The following is a 15,754-nucleotide window of genomic DNA, read 5'->3' as shown; positions in this document are numbered from 1 at the left end:
CTCCTTATGACATATGCAGGCATCAGATTTGCTTGTATGTAAAGGTAGAGCGGTAACTGATATAGCAATATCAGATCTATCTGTGAATTTCATGTTATTAGGCCATTTTTACATGGGCTACAAAATCGCACAAATTTCTCGCGATGCGATAATGCTACATATAGCATGTATGTGAAGCCCATGCTTTCCAATGGGTTCCTTTACATTAGCGATGTTTTGTAGGCTGCTACATTGCGAGAAAAAAAATTGCAGTATGCTGAATATAGCTGTGATTTGATGTTTTGCAGCCCATGTTTCTCTATGGAGCCGTCCTTTGTATTGCATTGCATCACACGAAAGCGTGTTTTTTGTGCGGTGCGAAGCAACCTTTTACAGCCATGGCTGTGATTGGGTCATTGAGTGCTGCAGTGATTGGCTGAGCTGCAGCGCTCGAGAACCAATCAGAGCCAGCAATTCCTCTGACTAGGAAGTCTTGGGTAAAAACTACAAGCAAGTATGCCGTAGCTGCGGAAAAGAAGTGTGGCGGAACTGACAGCGCCTGATAGGTGATGTATTGTTTTTTGTTATTTTTTTAAGGCAGATAGGGGTTATTTTCAGGGTAGGGCTTATATTTCAAGCACCCCCGAAAATCCAGGCAAAAGATCATGGCTTTGTAGCACCACAAAATCGCAATATTGCTGCAAGGAAACGCAGCCATATCACACAGAATACAGCTGCGATATCGCTGCAATTGTCTTGTGTCAGTATCGCTGTCGCCCATGTGAAAGAGGCCTTAGATGCCGCTATGTGTAGTATTTATCCATAGTAACTAGTCAGACAGGAATATTGTATTAGGTCTGTTTAGACAAAGGTCTTCATAAAGGCCAAATTTCAACAGCTGTGGCAAAACCTTGATAATGTGATAAGCTGGAGAGGTGACTGTACTGTCTAAATCTTAATTAGTGAATCAGATTTGGAGTGTGTATTTATGCCCCGAGGGGAACAAGTCACACATCTCCATTCACTCCACTGGATGGATGTGATCTGTTACTTTTCATTGGCAGGTAGTCTATCAGAGTGGGTGGGCATTCCTCTGTGAGCTGATGCTTGGCAGTGATGATGTGACTAGAGATTAGAGAGCATACTCGCTAAGCAAACTACTCGAGCGAGTAGTGCCTTATGCGAGTACCTGCCCGCTCGTCTCTAAAAAGTCGGGTGCCGGCGGGGGAGAGCGGTGAGTTGCGAGAGTGAGCAGGGAGGAGCGGAGGGGGGGGGGGGGTGAGAGAGAGATTCCCCCCCCCCCGTTCCTCCCTGCCGTTCCCTGCCCCCTCGCCCGCACTTGAATCTTTTGAGATGAGCGGGCAGGTACTCGCATAAGGCACTACTTGCGCAAGTAGTTTGCCTTAGCGAGTACGCTCGCTCATCTCTAGTTGTGACATCAAGACTAGGCTTTTTCCTTATGTTCTTTATTATTCATCACTTTAGCACTCCTGATGAGGCAAGCAGGATTATTAGGCATGGTGAAATGTCTGGAATAAATTATTATGACGTAGAGAGACTTTTTGCGCCCAATAGCCATAGATTTAGCATTTTTTACCCCACTAGGAAGGCTTTTTCTACATCAGGTCTAGGCACTACAGCCTGCAGCCACTGGGGTCTCATGTGGTGGGAGTTTTGTTGTTCTAGAGTTCAGTCTGGGGTTATCAGGCTCGCTCCATACCTTCCCTGGCCACCATGATGAATTTTTCTATCTTGGGTCATCAAGGGATTAAACTTTAACATATTAAAAGGTTTTCAATCATCTTCTCCATTTCACTTCTCTCCTCAAGGTTTAGTCTAGCTCAGGACTATATTACCAGGCGTATATTAAGGCCCATTTAGACACAACGATTATCGCTCAAAATTCGCTCATCTTCCCTATTTTGAGCGACAATCGTTGTGCGCATTTACACGGCAAGATTATTGCTCAAAATTCGCTCAAACGGCAGTTTGAGTGACAGTTTTGAGCGATCACTTTGCATAAGCTGTTAAGTAGCTAATTAGCAGGGATGCTTGTCTTCTGTATACAGGTGTTTTCTTCTCGGAGTGCATAGCTGGACCGCTTGTCTTCTGCATAATTGTAATTTGTTCTCTGAGCGGGATACCAGCTGAAACAATGGCCCTGATAAGGCTGATGGCTGACTTAGGGTCCATTTACACGGGACGAATGTCGGGCAAACGATGCCCGACACTCGTCCATGTGTGTCCACGCTTCTGTGCTGTTACACGGGAGTTAGTATTGCTGGCTCACTTACAGAGCGGCCAGCAGGAGGGCGGGGCAGTGCAGGAGATTTCCCTCCTTTCACTCTTCCCTGCCCCTCTCCATTGACTTAATATAGTGCGTGTTCGGTACTGAATGACCGCTATTTAACCTGATCGATGAGCTCATCGTTTATGCAGCATAAATGATGGACGATCAGCTGATCGCTGATCACTCAGTGTAAATAACGGCTGTTCAGTATTGAACGGCCGCTGTATTAAGTGAATGGAGAGGGGCGGGGGAGCGAGAGGAGAGAAAACTCCTGCACTGCCCCGCCCTCCTGCTGGCCGCTCTGTGAGTGACCCAGGACTACTAGCTCCTGACATTCGTCCCATGTAAATGGGCCTTTAGACCTGCAAGGCAATTACTGCAGTTATCTATCAGCAGAGAGATCTCCTCCAACCCCTCAACAGGATCTAATTACCACTACCACAAGGTGGAAACTTGCCTTCCCAACCCACTACTAGTTCCTTAAATGGGATGTCTGTTCCTACAGCCTGAGCTGTCTCATCCATCCCTGCTTCAATGGTGGACAACATAATACTCATGAAGACTTAGCTCCTCCATAGAAGATTTTATCAGCCCTCAATCACTAGTGGTCACTTGGTCAGCTCACTGATCACCCCCTAACTCTTGGTTCAGACCCTGCTTGGGAAAGCAGATGAACCACTTCATACCATACTAAAGGGTTTCCTCAATTTCTGACGGGCAAAAATTTCTATCCTGCTCAGCTCCTCATAGGCTCTCTAATCATGACTTTCAACTCCAGTTGACCAACTTCACAGCCTCAGCTTCCAGCCTCCTCCACTGCCCCGCAGAGTGGTGTCCAGTTCCAGCCTACATTCTTCCACAGACCCACAGCACTAAGGTGTAGCATCTCATACAGTTAGTCCTATTTCTCCCAGAATGACACCAAACCTCCCCTTTATACGCTCTCTCCTACCCTCTCCTGTAGTGCAGTACATCAGCATTACTAAATTCCATTGCCCATCTGCACCAGAATTTTCCAGATCCTCCATAACCTCTCTGCAACCATCATCCAGAAAACCATTATTCCTTAGTAGTCACAGGACATTGCTGCCTGTCATCCATGTAAACTGCAAAACAGCAGAAAACACTTATAAAGGTAACTACAAAAGGAAATAAGGGAGATGGAACAATACCTCTGCAGCGCCACTTATTGGAAGGCAGCATTCCTGCAAGTCAATGGTTAGACTCTTTATACAAGCCTTGTAACAATGACTGGGAACTGAAATCCAAGTCAGAATCCATACAAAGATACATGGGCAATTCATAGACTGCAAATGGGATACTCAATTCATCCTGCTTACAAACAACTGCAAATTGTCCTTTTACATTTGTACAACAGCTGTTAACTCTCAATGTGTTCTCTAATTCACCTGATAGCTGATTGTAGTTAATGTTGCACCATTATAGAACTTGACTTTAATGATAACATATTTCTTTACAGACTGGCAAATGGCTTCCCTGGTGCTGGTGTTTTGTGCCACACTTATCTGTGGCATTTGGTTTATAGTTTGTGTGCTATGGATTTGCCAAGTGAAACAGCCTTTGAGATTTCGCAGCATGTCCCTTCTGCTTATTGCATCAGGTAACATAGTGTATAATCCTTATAGACTGCATGAGAAATGCACAAGCCGGCGATGGTTTTTCATTGACAGCCATCCCAGCGATTCTTGTTCTTGTGTTTTTACTCAGAAGCGATGATCACTCACCTAAATGGGGGCGGAGTGCACCAGAGGTCTCTTCCAGCCGTCCACCTCCATTCAGATTAAACAGGCCAACAGTTGTCTGGTTTTTAGGTCAGCTGAAAGCCAAGCAACTCTCACAAGTTTTCAATTCCCTCTCACTTGCCCTGTTGGGTCCCATGATGACACGGGCCGACAGTCGCTCATAATCACTCTTTTCAGCTATTAGTCAGGTGACTGTCGGCTCATGTAAAAGTATCCTTAATTTAGAGGCTTGGGAGACCTTATGTTTGATTTGTGATCTGACAGTTTTTATAAATAGGGATTCCATCATATTAAGTAAGTTGGACTTAGGGCTTATTTACACAAGCGTATATTGGCCGGCTTTTTCGCGGCCGGTCGATATACACTTCCATCTAAGCAGTACCCCCCTTCCCTTCCCCTCACCGGCTCTCTGCCTCTTTCCTCCATTCTGGCGTTTGCAATGGGAGGGGGCGGGACGGGGCAGAGCCAAGTCCCGCTCTGTCCTGCCCACTCCCATTGCTGGCTATTGACTATTTGCTGCCCACTGCCATTGCAAACCATTTGGAGGGGAGGAGAGAAGCAGAGAGCTGGTGAGGGGGAGGGAAAGGGGGGGGACTGCTCGTGAAAACGCCGGCCGTTATATGCTCATGTAAATAAGCCCTTACCATGTTTAAAGGGGTTGTCTGAGTTAAGGAAATCCCTGTTAGCTGGTCCCCTTGCATTAAAATAAAAAATCAGAAATTACTCACCTCTCCCCGATCCCCCGTTCGTCCTCTGCCGCTTGCTCTGGTCTCCCTCTGATGTCACTTTGCATGATAAGCCCGTCTACAAACAAGCTGCAGTAGACAATGACAGCACTCAGCAAACATGGCTGAGCGCTGTCATTGGCTGCTACAACAGGTTTACAGGACATTACAGTTGCCTGTAAGCAGACAGCGGAGACTGGAGCCAGCGACAGGGAATGAATGGGGGAGTGGAGAGAGGTGAGTAACTGCAGATTTTTTATTGTAATGCATGGATACCCGGTTGACAGGAATTTGCTTAACTCGGACAACCCCTTTAAAGGGTTTGTCCAGTTAGAACTTCACTTTTTAAATTTAAGGTCAAACACTTAAAACAATAAAGCAAACGGGTACTTGCCCTCCCTAGCCCTGGCGATCCAGCGCAGCAGCCCCACAATTCTTGAAAACTGTTTTTGACAGTGGAAGTCAGGTGACCGTTGTCTGCCAATCAGAGGCCCGCTATCCTCCTGGCATCAGCGCTCATATCCTGGGCACTCTGATTGGCAGGCAGGGGTCATCTGACTTCCTCTGTCAACAGAGACTGGGAGAACTGCAGTGCTCCATTGCTGGATCGACAGGTTTGAGGACGGCAAGTAACTGCTTGATTTATTGATTTAAGTGATTTCACCTAAATTTTAAAAGTGAATTTTAGAGATGAGCGAACACCAAAATGCTCGGGTGCTCGTTACTCGGGACGAAATTATCGCGATGCTCGAGGGTTCGTTTCGAGTAACGAACCCCATTGAAGTCAATGGGCGACTGGAGCATTTTTGTATATCGCCGATGCTCGCTAAGGTTTCCATTTGTGAAAATCTGGGCAATTCAAGAAAGTGATGGGAACGACACAGCAACGGATAGGGCAGGCGAGGGGCTACATGTTGGGCTGCATCTCAAGTTCCCAGGTCCCACTATTAAGCCACAATAGCGGCAAGAGTGGGCCCCCCCCCCAACAACTTTTACTTCTGAAAAGCCCTCATTAGCAATGCATACCTTAGCTAAGCACCACACTACCTCCAACAAAGCACAATCACTGCCTGCATGACACTCCGCTGCCACGTCTCCTGGGTTACATGCTGCCAACCCCCCCCCACCCCGCACGACGCAGTGTCCACAGCGCACACCAAAGTGTCCCTGCGCAGCCTTCAGCTGCCCTCATGCCACACCACCCTCATGTCTATTTATAAGTGCGTCTGCCATGAGGAGGAACCGCAGGCACACACTGCAGAGGGTTGGCACGGCTAGGCAGCGACCCTCTTTAAAAGGGGCGGGGCGATAGCCCACAATGCTGTACAGAAGCAATGAGAAATATAATCCTGTGCCATTGCCATCAGGAGCTGCACACGTGGGCATAGCAATGGGGAACCTATGTGCCACACACTATTCGTGTCTGCATGCCCCAGTCAGACCGCGGTTTTTTATAAATAGTCACAGGCAGGTACAACTCCACAATGGGAATTCCGTGTGCACCCACAGCATGGGTGGCTCCCTGGAACCCACCGGCGGTACATAAATATATCCCATTGCAGTGCCCAGCACAGCTGAGGTAACGTCAGCTTTAATGCAGGTGGGCCAAAAATTAATTGGATTACACTGTAGGCGAGGGCCCCCAAAAATTGGTGTACCAACAGTACTAATGTACCTCAGAAAAATTGCCCATGCCCAACCAAGAGGGCAGGTGAAACCCATTAATCGCTTTGGTTAATGTGGCTTAAATTTGTAACTAGGCCTGGAGGCAGCCCAGTTAAAATAAAAATTGGTTCAGGTGCAAGTTTCAACGCTTTAATGATCATTGAAACGTATAAAAATTGTTTAGAAAAATTATATGACTGAGCCTTGTGGGCCTAAGAAAAATTGCACGTTCGGCGTGATTACGTGAGGTTTCAGGAGGAGGAGCAGGAGGAGGAGGATGAATATTATACACAGATTGATGAAGCAAAAATGTCCCCGTTTTTGATGGTGATAGAGAACGATGCTTCCATCCGCGGGTGCAGCCTACGTATTGCTTAGGTATTGCTGCTGTCCGCTGGTGGAGAAGAGAAGTCTGGGGAAATCCAGGCTTTGTTCATCTTGATGAGTGTAAGCCAGTCGGCACTGTCGGTTGACAGGCGGGTACGCTTATCTGTGATGATTCCCCCAGCCGCACTAAACACCCTCTCTGACAAGACGCTAGCCGCAGGACAAGCGAGCACCTCCAGGGCATACAGCACGAGTTAAGGCCACGTGTCCAGCTTCGACACCCAGTAGTTGTAGGGGGCAGAGGCGTCACAGAGGACGGTCGTGCGATCGGCTACGTACTCCCTCACCATCCTTTTACAGTGCTCCCGCCGACTCAGCCTTGACTGGGGAGCGGTGACACAGTCTTGCTGGGGAGCCAGAAAGCTGTCAAAGGCCTTAGAGAGTGTTCCCCTGCCTGTGCTGTACATGCTGCCTGATCTCCGCGGCTCCCCTGCTACCTGGCCCTCGGAACTGCGCCTTCTGCCACTAGCGCTGTCGGATGGGAATTTTACCATCAGCTTGTCCGCCAGGGTCCTGTGGTATAGCATCACTCTCGAACCCCTTTCCTCTTCGGGTATCAGAGTGGAAAGGTTCTCCTTATACCGTGGGTCGAGCAGTGTGTACACCCAGTAATCCGTAGTGGCCAGAATGCGTGTAACGTGAGGGTCACGAGAAAGGCATCCTAACATGAAGTCCGCCATGTGTGCCAGGGTACCTGTACGCAACACCTGGCTGTCCTCACTAGGAAGATCACTTTCAGGATCCTCCTCCTCCTCCTCCTCAGGCCATACACGCTGAAAGGATGACAGGCAAGCAGCATGGGTACCCTCAGCAGTGGGCCAAGCTGTCTCTTCCCCCTCCTCCTCATCCTCCTCATGCTCCTCCTCCTCCTCAACGCGCTGAGATATAGACAGGAGGGTGCTTTGACTATCCAGCGACATACTGTCTTCCCCTGGCTCTGTTTCCGAGCGCAAAGCGTCTGCCTTTATGCTTTGCAGGGAACTTCTCAAGAGGCATAGCAGAGGAATGGTGACGCTAATGATTGCAGCATCCCCGCTCACCATCTGGGTAGACTCCTCAAAGTTTCCAAGGACCTGGCAGATGTCTGCCAACCAGGCCCACTCTTCTGTAAAGAATTGAGGAGGCTGACTCCCACTGCGCCGCCCATGTTGGAGTTGGTATTCCACTATAGCTCTATGCTGCTCATAGAGCCTGGCCAACATGTGGAGCGTAGAGTTCCACCGTGTGGGCACGTCGCACAGCAGTCGGTGCACTGGCAGATTAAACCGATGTTGCAGGGTACGCAGGGTGGCAGCGTCCGTGTGGGACTTGCGGAAATGTGCGCAGAGCCGGCGCACCTTTCCGAGCAGGTCTGACAAGTGTGGGTAGCTTTTCAGAAAGTGCTGAACCACCAAATTAAAGACGTGGGCCAGGCATGGCACGTGCGTGAGGCTGCCAAGCTGCAGAGCCGCCACCAGGTTACGGCCTTTGTCACACACAACCATGCCCGGTTGGAGGCTCAGCGGCGCAAGCCAGGGGTCGGTCTGCTCTGTCAGACCCTGCAGCAGTTCGTGGGCCATGTGCCTCTTATCTCCTAAGCTGAGTAGTTTCAGCACGGCCTGCTGACGCTTGCCCACCACTGTGCTGCCATGCCGCGCGACACCGACTGCTGCCGACGTGCTGCTGCTGACACAACTTGATTGCGAGACAGAGGAGGAGGAGGAGGGTGGTTTAGTGGAGGAAGCATACACCGCCGCAGATACCACCACCGAGCTGGGGCCCGCAATTCTGGGGGTGGGTAGGACGTGAGCAGTCCCAGGCTCTGACTCTGTCCCAGCCTCCACTAAATTCACCCAATGTGCCGTCAGGGAGATATAGTGGCCCTGCCCGCCTGTGCTTGTCCACGTGTCCGTTGTTAAGTGGACCTTGGCAGTAACCGCGTTGGTGAGGGCGCTTACAATGTTGCGGGAGACGTGGTCGTGCAGGGCTGGGACGGCACATCGGGAAAAGTAGTGGCGACTGGGAACTGAGTAGCGCAGGGCCGCCGCCGCCATCATACCTTTGAAAGCCTCCGTTTCCACAACCCTATACGGCAGCATCTCCAGGCTGATAAATTTGGCTATGTGCACGTTTAATGCTTGAACGTGCGGGTGCGTGGCGGCGTACTTGCGCTTGCACTCCAACACTTGCGCTAGCGACGGCTGGACGGTGCGCTGACATACATTGGTGGATGGGGCCGAGGACAGCGGAGGTGAGGGTGTGGGTGCAGGCCAAGAGACGGTAGTGCCTGTGTCCTGAGAGGGGAGTTGGATCTCAGTGGCAGGTTGGGGCACAGGGGGAGAGGCAGCGGTGTAAACCGGAGGCGGTGAACGGCCTTCGTCCCACCTTGTGGGGTGCTTGGCCATCATATGTCTGCGCATGCTGGTGGTGGTGAGGCTGTTGGTGGTGGCTCCCCGGCTGATCTTGGCGCGACACAGGTTGCACACCACAGTTCGTCGGTCGTCTGCACTCTCAGTGAAAAACTGCCAGACCTTTGAGCACCTCGGCCTCTGCAGGGTGGCATGGCGCGAGGGGGCGCTTTGGGAAACAGTTGGTGGATTATTCGGTCTGGCCCTGCCTCTACCCCTGGCCACCGCACTGCCTCTTCCAACCTGCCCTGCTGCTGCCCTTGCCTCCCCCTCTGAAGACCTGTCCTCAGTAGGCGTAGCAAACCAGGTGGGGTCAGTCACCTCATCGTCCTGCTGCTCTTCCTCCGAATCCTCTGTGCGCTCCTCCCTCGGACTTACTGCCCTTACTACTACCTCACTGATAGACAACTGTGTCTCATCGTCATCGTCCTCCTCACCCACTGAAAGCTCTTGAGACAGTTGCCGGAAGTCCCCAGCCTCATCCCCCGGACCCCAGGAACTTTCCAAAGGTTGGGCATTGGTCACGACAAACTCCTCCAGTGGGAGAGGATTCGTAACAATTGCTGCTCATTCTGGGCAGGGGCCCGAGAACTGTTCCTGGGAGTCTGCCTGCTCCTCAGAATGTGTCATTGTAATGGAGTGAGGAGGCTGGGAGGAAGGAGGAGCAGCAGCCAGAGGATTCAGAGTTGCAGCAGTGGACGGCGCAGAACTCTGGGTGGTCGATAGATTGCTGGATGCACTTTCTGCCATCCACGACAGGACCTGCTCACACTGCTCATTTTCTAATAAAGGTCTACCGCGTGGACCCATTAATTGTGAGATGAATGTGGGGACGCCAGAAACGTGCCTCTCTCCTAATCCCGCAGCAGTCGGCTGCGATACACCTGGATCAGGAGCTCGGCCTGTGCCCACACCCTGACTTGGGCCTCCGCGTCCTCGGCCGCGTCCACGTCCTCCAGGCCTACCCCTACCCCTACCCCTCAGCATGGTGTATTACCAGTAGTGCAGAAACAGAACGCTGTAATTAAATGTGCCGCTTATGGGCCTGTGGTTGGAGGCTGACTTTGCTTACGGAACGCACAGCAGAGCCAGGAAAGAATTTTGCGCAAGCCTGCTGTAACACTTAGCTGGCTGCGTATGAATTAGGGCAACTACCCCCAGCAGAGACCCAGTACACTGAGGACGGTCACAGGCAGCCCAAATAGATTTTTTTTCCCAAATTTTTTTGGAAAGGCCCACTGCCTATTTACACTAAATATGTCTTCTGTCCCTGCCTCACCACTACTGGCCCTGGACAATGTAAAATTACTGCAGACTGTTTCACTGTGGACAGGAATACAGCGGTGATGTAACAGGCAACACAGAGACAGGAAAGAATTTTGCGCAAGCCTGCTGTAACACTTAGCTGGCTGCGTATGAATTAGGACAACTACCCCCAGCAGAGACCCAGTACACTGAGGACGGTCACAGGCAGCCCAAATAGATTTTTTTCCCCAAATGTTTTTGGAAAGGCCCACTGCCTATATACACTAAATATGTCTTCTGTCCCTGCCTCACCACTACTGGCCCTGGACAATGTAAAATTACTGCAGGACGCAATGCTCTGCACGGCCGATATACAAAAAAAAAAAAAATAAAACAAAACAAGATCAGCGCCTACTCAGTCAAAGTAAAATCAAGTTTTCAGCTGGATACTGAAAGCACTCACCTGGTGCTCGGTGTGATCCACTGCCCAGAGGATCCACCGGCACCTATGTCCTTGTTCACTTGTATTGTTATCCTGCGGTTTCCTATCCGGTGTTCACCGGAGAGCGATCTTCGGGGAGACAGCCCAATTCCGGCTGTTTGCATGCACACGTTCCCAAAACGAAAAAGAGCCCCAGCGCTCGCGGATTCCCAGGATATTAACGGACCCAAATGTCCATATAATATAATTATATTTTTATTATAAACGTTAACTACGCGTTTCGGCGGACTAAGCCGCCCTCTTCAAGCATAACATAGATACTTAACACACATACATTTATACAATTGTGTAAATTGTATAAATGTATGTGTGTTAAGTATCTATGTTATGCTTGAAGAGGGCGGCTTAGTCCGCCGAAACGCGTAGTTAACGTTTATAATAAAAATATAATTATATTATATGGACATTTGGGTCCGTTAATATCCTGGGAATCCGCGAGCGCCGGGGCTCTTTTTCGTTTTGGGAACGTGTGCACACAAAAAAAAAATGTGCAACACTGCAAAAAGCAGCCTCCACACTACTGCACACGGTTAGATGTGGCCCTAAGAAGGACCGTTGGGGTTCTTGAAGCCTAAAATAACTCCTAACACTCTCCCTATAGCAACTCCAGCAAGACAGCACTTTCCCTGATCTCTGTCAGAACGTATCTGTGGCGAGCCGCGGGAGGGGCCGATTTTTATACTCGGGTGACACCTGATCTCCCCAGCCACTCACTGCAGGGGGGTGGTATAGGGCTTGAACGTCGCAGGGGGAAGTTGTAATGCCTTCCCTGTCTTTCTATTGGCCAGAAAAGCGTGCTAACGTCTCAGAGATGAAAGTGAAAGTAACTCCAAGATCGCGTGGTACTCGTCTCGAGTAGCGAGCATCTTGAACACGCTAATACTCGAACGAGTATCAAGCTCGGACGAGTACGTTCGCTCATCTCTAGTGAATTTCTAGCCAGACGGCTACTTTTAAGTACTTTTAAAAAGAATAAAAAAATTACTTTATTAAAACATAAGACTAATTTCACATGACATATGAACCTCTAGCTCAGGTTCCGTCTCAGAATTCCATCTTCATTGCAGAAAACTGCATAGGGACAGAAACCTGGATGAAACCATAGAGGCATGGTTACTTAGACCGGCGTTTTATACACTGGTCTAATTAAACTATGAACCAGCATCAGTGAAACAAATGTACTAACCACTTCCTCCTCTGTAATGTACATGTATGTCAAAGAGGTGCCAGGTGGGTATGAAGTGGATGCCAGCTGTTTCTGATAGCTGACACCTGCTGCAAACATCCGCAATCGATTCATGTCCGTTTGACAACTTATATGTGCGGTCATCCCTGACAGTAGCATATAAACTGTTAGCCGAAAGGGGGTGTCCACCCTTGAGTCACAATCTGCCCCTGTTTTGTGATCGTGGGGTGCTCTCCGTTTGCATTGTAGCCCTGTGCCTACTTAAAGGCACGTAATGCGACCATGTATTTAACCATATTAAGCCCTGCCTGGTTAAGCCCAGGGCTTAATATGTGAACATAAGAAATCAATCTACTGCAATGCTGAAATATTACAGTATATTGTAGAAACGATCAAATGTTCGCAAGTTCAAGTCCCTTCCTGGGACCAAAAAAATTGTAGAATTTAAACGAAATAACATTTTTAAAAATATACAGAATTAAGAAAAAATCCCTTTCCCTATTTTTTCCCCAAAAGAATTGAAACAATAAAAAAAGCATAAATGGCATTGCTGATTCTGCAAAAGCCCCGAATATCTAAGTATTGCATTACTTATTTCATATTGTGAATGCTGTAAGAAAAAAAGAACTGATAAAGAGATAAGACCATAATTGTGGCTTTCTGGTCACCCCGTCCCTCCAAAAATTGAATAAAAAATTATCCTAATTTGTGCCCAAAAATGGTAGCATTAAAAACTACCGCTTGGCTAACAATAAATTATTCCTCACACACACCCATCAAGAGAAAAAAATGTATGAGGCTCTGAATATGACTACAAAAAACATTTTTCATTTTAATAAAAGGGTTTTTCGTATTTTTTCAAAGGGTTTTCCAGACGTTTACTATTGATGACCTGTCCTCAGAATAGGTCATCAATAGTTGATTGGCAGGTATCTGCTGCTCAGGATCCCTGCCAATCCTTTGGCCTGGTGTCAGTGCAGAAGGGTTAAATGTCATTATTGGTGTCGGAATTGGAAGTATAATAGAAAGGCTTCGCTCCCATTGAAATCAATGGGAGTTGTGCCTTCTATTACACTTCCGGCTCCGACCCCAATGCAGAGCTGGAAGTGTAATAGAGGACATTGCTCTATTTGATTTCAATAGGAGAGAAACCTTTCTATGACACTTCTGGCTCTGACCCCGATCATGACGTTCGACCCTACTGCACTGACCATGGACCAAAGGATCCGCTGAGTGGCAGATCCCCGCTGATAAACCTTTAATGACCTATCCTGAGAGTACCCATTTAAAGTAGTAAAAAAAAACATAGTATCGCCATAATGGTACTGACCCGTAGAATGAAGTTAACATGTTAGCTTTATTGCACCATGAATGAGACACGGGCCTTTCCCACCCCCCGAAAATAACTAATGTGCATTGTTTTTCATTTCACCCCACTTAAAATTTTTTGATGAGTTTTCTAATTCATTATCATTTACATTATAGGGTACCATTAAAAAATATAACTCATCCTGTAAAAAACAAGCCATCATAGGGATATATCGATGGGAAAATAAAAACATTATGGCTTTTGGAAGTCAGAGATGAAAAAAACAAAAACTCGAAAAATGACTGGTAGTTAAAGACATGAAAACCTGTTACTATATTTGTTGCTTTTGGCGGCACCTCCGTATGTAGACTGAAACCTAGGCTAGCTGGCGTGAGTTTTAGCCGTAAGGTACACCGATGTTAGGTGTACACTTAATAAATTTGAGGGGCTGCATGTGATCACACACATCTGCACACTTTTTAAAAAAGTTATGGGGCGCAATCAAAATTTAAAAAGTTGAAATTTTGGCATATGCATTAAAATGATGACTTTCTGGCGTACAAACAATAATCAATATGCTCCATAGAGTTTAAAGGCCACTCCAATGAAATTTGCTTTCCTTCATTATTTAACTAGTCGCTCAGTATATACAGGGTGGAGCGCGGTAATTTGCTAATTTGGGAGTGAAATAAAAAAATAATGAACTTGTAAAAACTTCATTTTATATTTTATTTACATTGAACAGTAGTGGAATTTCAAGACGTTCTCTCCACCGGATTCTTCATAGTGAACTGAATTTTCACCCGTATACAATGTGCGTGGTCCAACAATTGTCAGCACGGGATTATGTTACACGACGAACATCTTGTGAAGACATGCTTGCAACCATACCTCGTGACGCAATTGTGTTCTTTTCTGATGGGGCACATTTTCACCTCAGTGGGTGTGTAAACAAACAAAACATGCGGTACTGGAGCGATACAAACCCCAGAGAAGTTCACCAGAGACCTCTGCATTCGGACCGCGTCACTGTGTGGTGCGCCTTATCACCAGTAGGCATCATTGGCCCTTACTTTTTTCCGGCAACTGTGAATTCCGAACGTTACTTAACTATGCTGCAGGATTTTTTCCAGCCAGCACTCGAGGCAATGCAATTAGAGGATACATGGTTTCCACAAGATGGTGCCACTGCACACACAGCGAGAGTTACCATGAATTTTTTGAGGCAAACGTTTCCTGAACGGCTTATCTCTCTGAGGGGTGATCTTAACTGGCCGGCACGCTCACCAGACTTAGCCACATGCGATTTTTTTTCCTTTGGGGTTACCTGAAGTCTAAGGTGTATTGCAACCGTCCCAACACCCTGGAAGACCTAAGGAACAATATTGACGCTGAGATTGCCAGAATACCAGTCGACATGCTTGAAAGAGTGCATGAGAACTTCAGAAAACGTATGCAGCAGTGTGTGGATAGCGAAGGTCAACATTTGCCAGATACAATATTTAAAACCAAATAATTTGTAAATTCCACTACTGTTCAATGTAAATAAAATATAAAATAAAGTTTTTACAAGTTCATTATTTTTTTATTTCACTCCCAAATTAGCAAATTACCGCGCTCCACCCTGTAGAAGTCAGCTAGTATTTTCTTGCTTAGTTATGCCCTTCTATTTGAAAATTCATGGAGTCCTTCTCTTCAGGTGGGTCATGTGATCACATTAGGAAAGTTTGAGAACTACTTGTCTCTCTGTGTTCTCAAGAAGTCACTATTTTAGTCACTAGAACGTCATGTATGATGAAACTGCATGGACTGACCCGCACAGGTTCTTCACAGGGGAAGATAGAAACTATTATTAGAGTTATTGCTGATGGTCACATGACTTATAAAGAAGATCACAGTTAATACTCCCTGACTGTATACTTATGGTCTTTAGTTTATTTAGGTAATTATAGAGGTTAATTATATTTACATTGGACGCTCTAGCTACACATGTGTTACTGTACTGATGTATCATGTGATGGCTAGCACAGCATAGAGGAAGAGAAAGCGGGTTGGAAACTAAACTAAACAAAGTCTTATACAGGAAGTGGCACTGCATGGAAGTGTGTGCCATTAACATAGTAGATATCCAGATAGCATTCCGGTGAGAGGTGCAGGGATGGAAAGTGTGTTTTCACTGGAGTGGCCCTTTAATATGTTGAGGATGGTGCTTTTTTATTCAGCTAAAAAGACTAGACTGGCAAGGACAGAAACCATGTGAAAAAAATAAATAAATAAATAAATAAAAAAATCACACATTAAACACAATTGCGGTCA

General features: G+C 47.4%; 1 long non-coding RNA gene across 1 annotated transcript in view; it reads left to right on the top strand.

Moving 5' to 3' along the window:
- LOC136579747 (uncharacterized) overlaps positions 1 to 15,754 on the top strand; it is a 30,966-nt gene that overhangs the window by 12,562 nt on the left and 2,650 nt on the right. Inside the window, exon 2 of the long non-coding RNA XR_010786907.1 lies at positions 3,750 to 3,890. This is a non-coding gene — a long non-coding RNA (uncharacterized lncRNA). The remainder of the gene's footprint in view (positions 1 to 3,749; positions 3,891 to 15,754) is intronic.

The sequence above is a fragment of the Eleutherodactylus coqui genome, chromosome 10, assembly GCF_035609145.1.
Source record: "Eleutherodactylus coqui strain aEleCoq1 chromosome 10, aEleCoq1.hap1, whole genome shotgun sequence".
Taxonomy (NCBI): Eukaryota; Metazoa; Chordata; class Amphibia; order Anura; family Eleutherodactylidae; genus Eleutherodactylus; species Eleutherodactylus coqui.
Note: the sequence above shows the minus strand (reverse complement) of the source record. Positions and strands in the feature narration are given on the sequence as shown.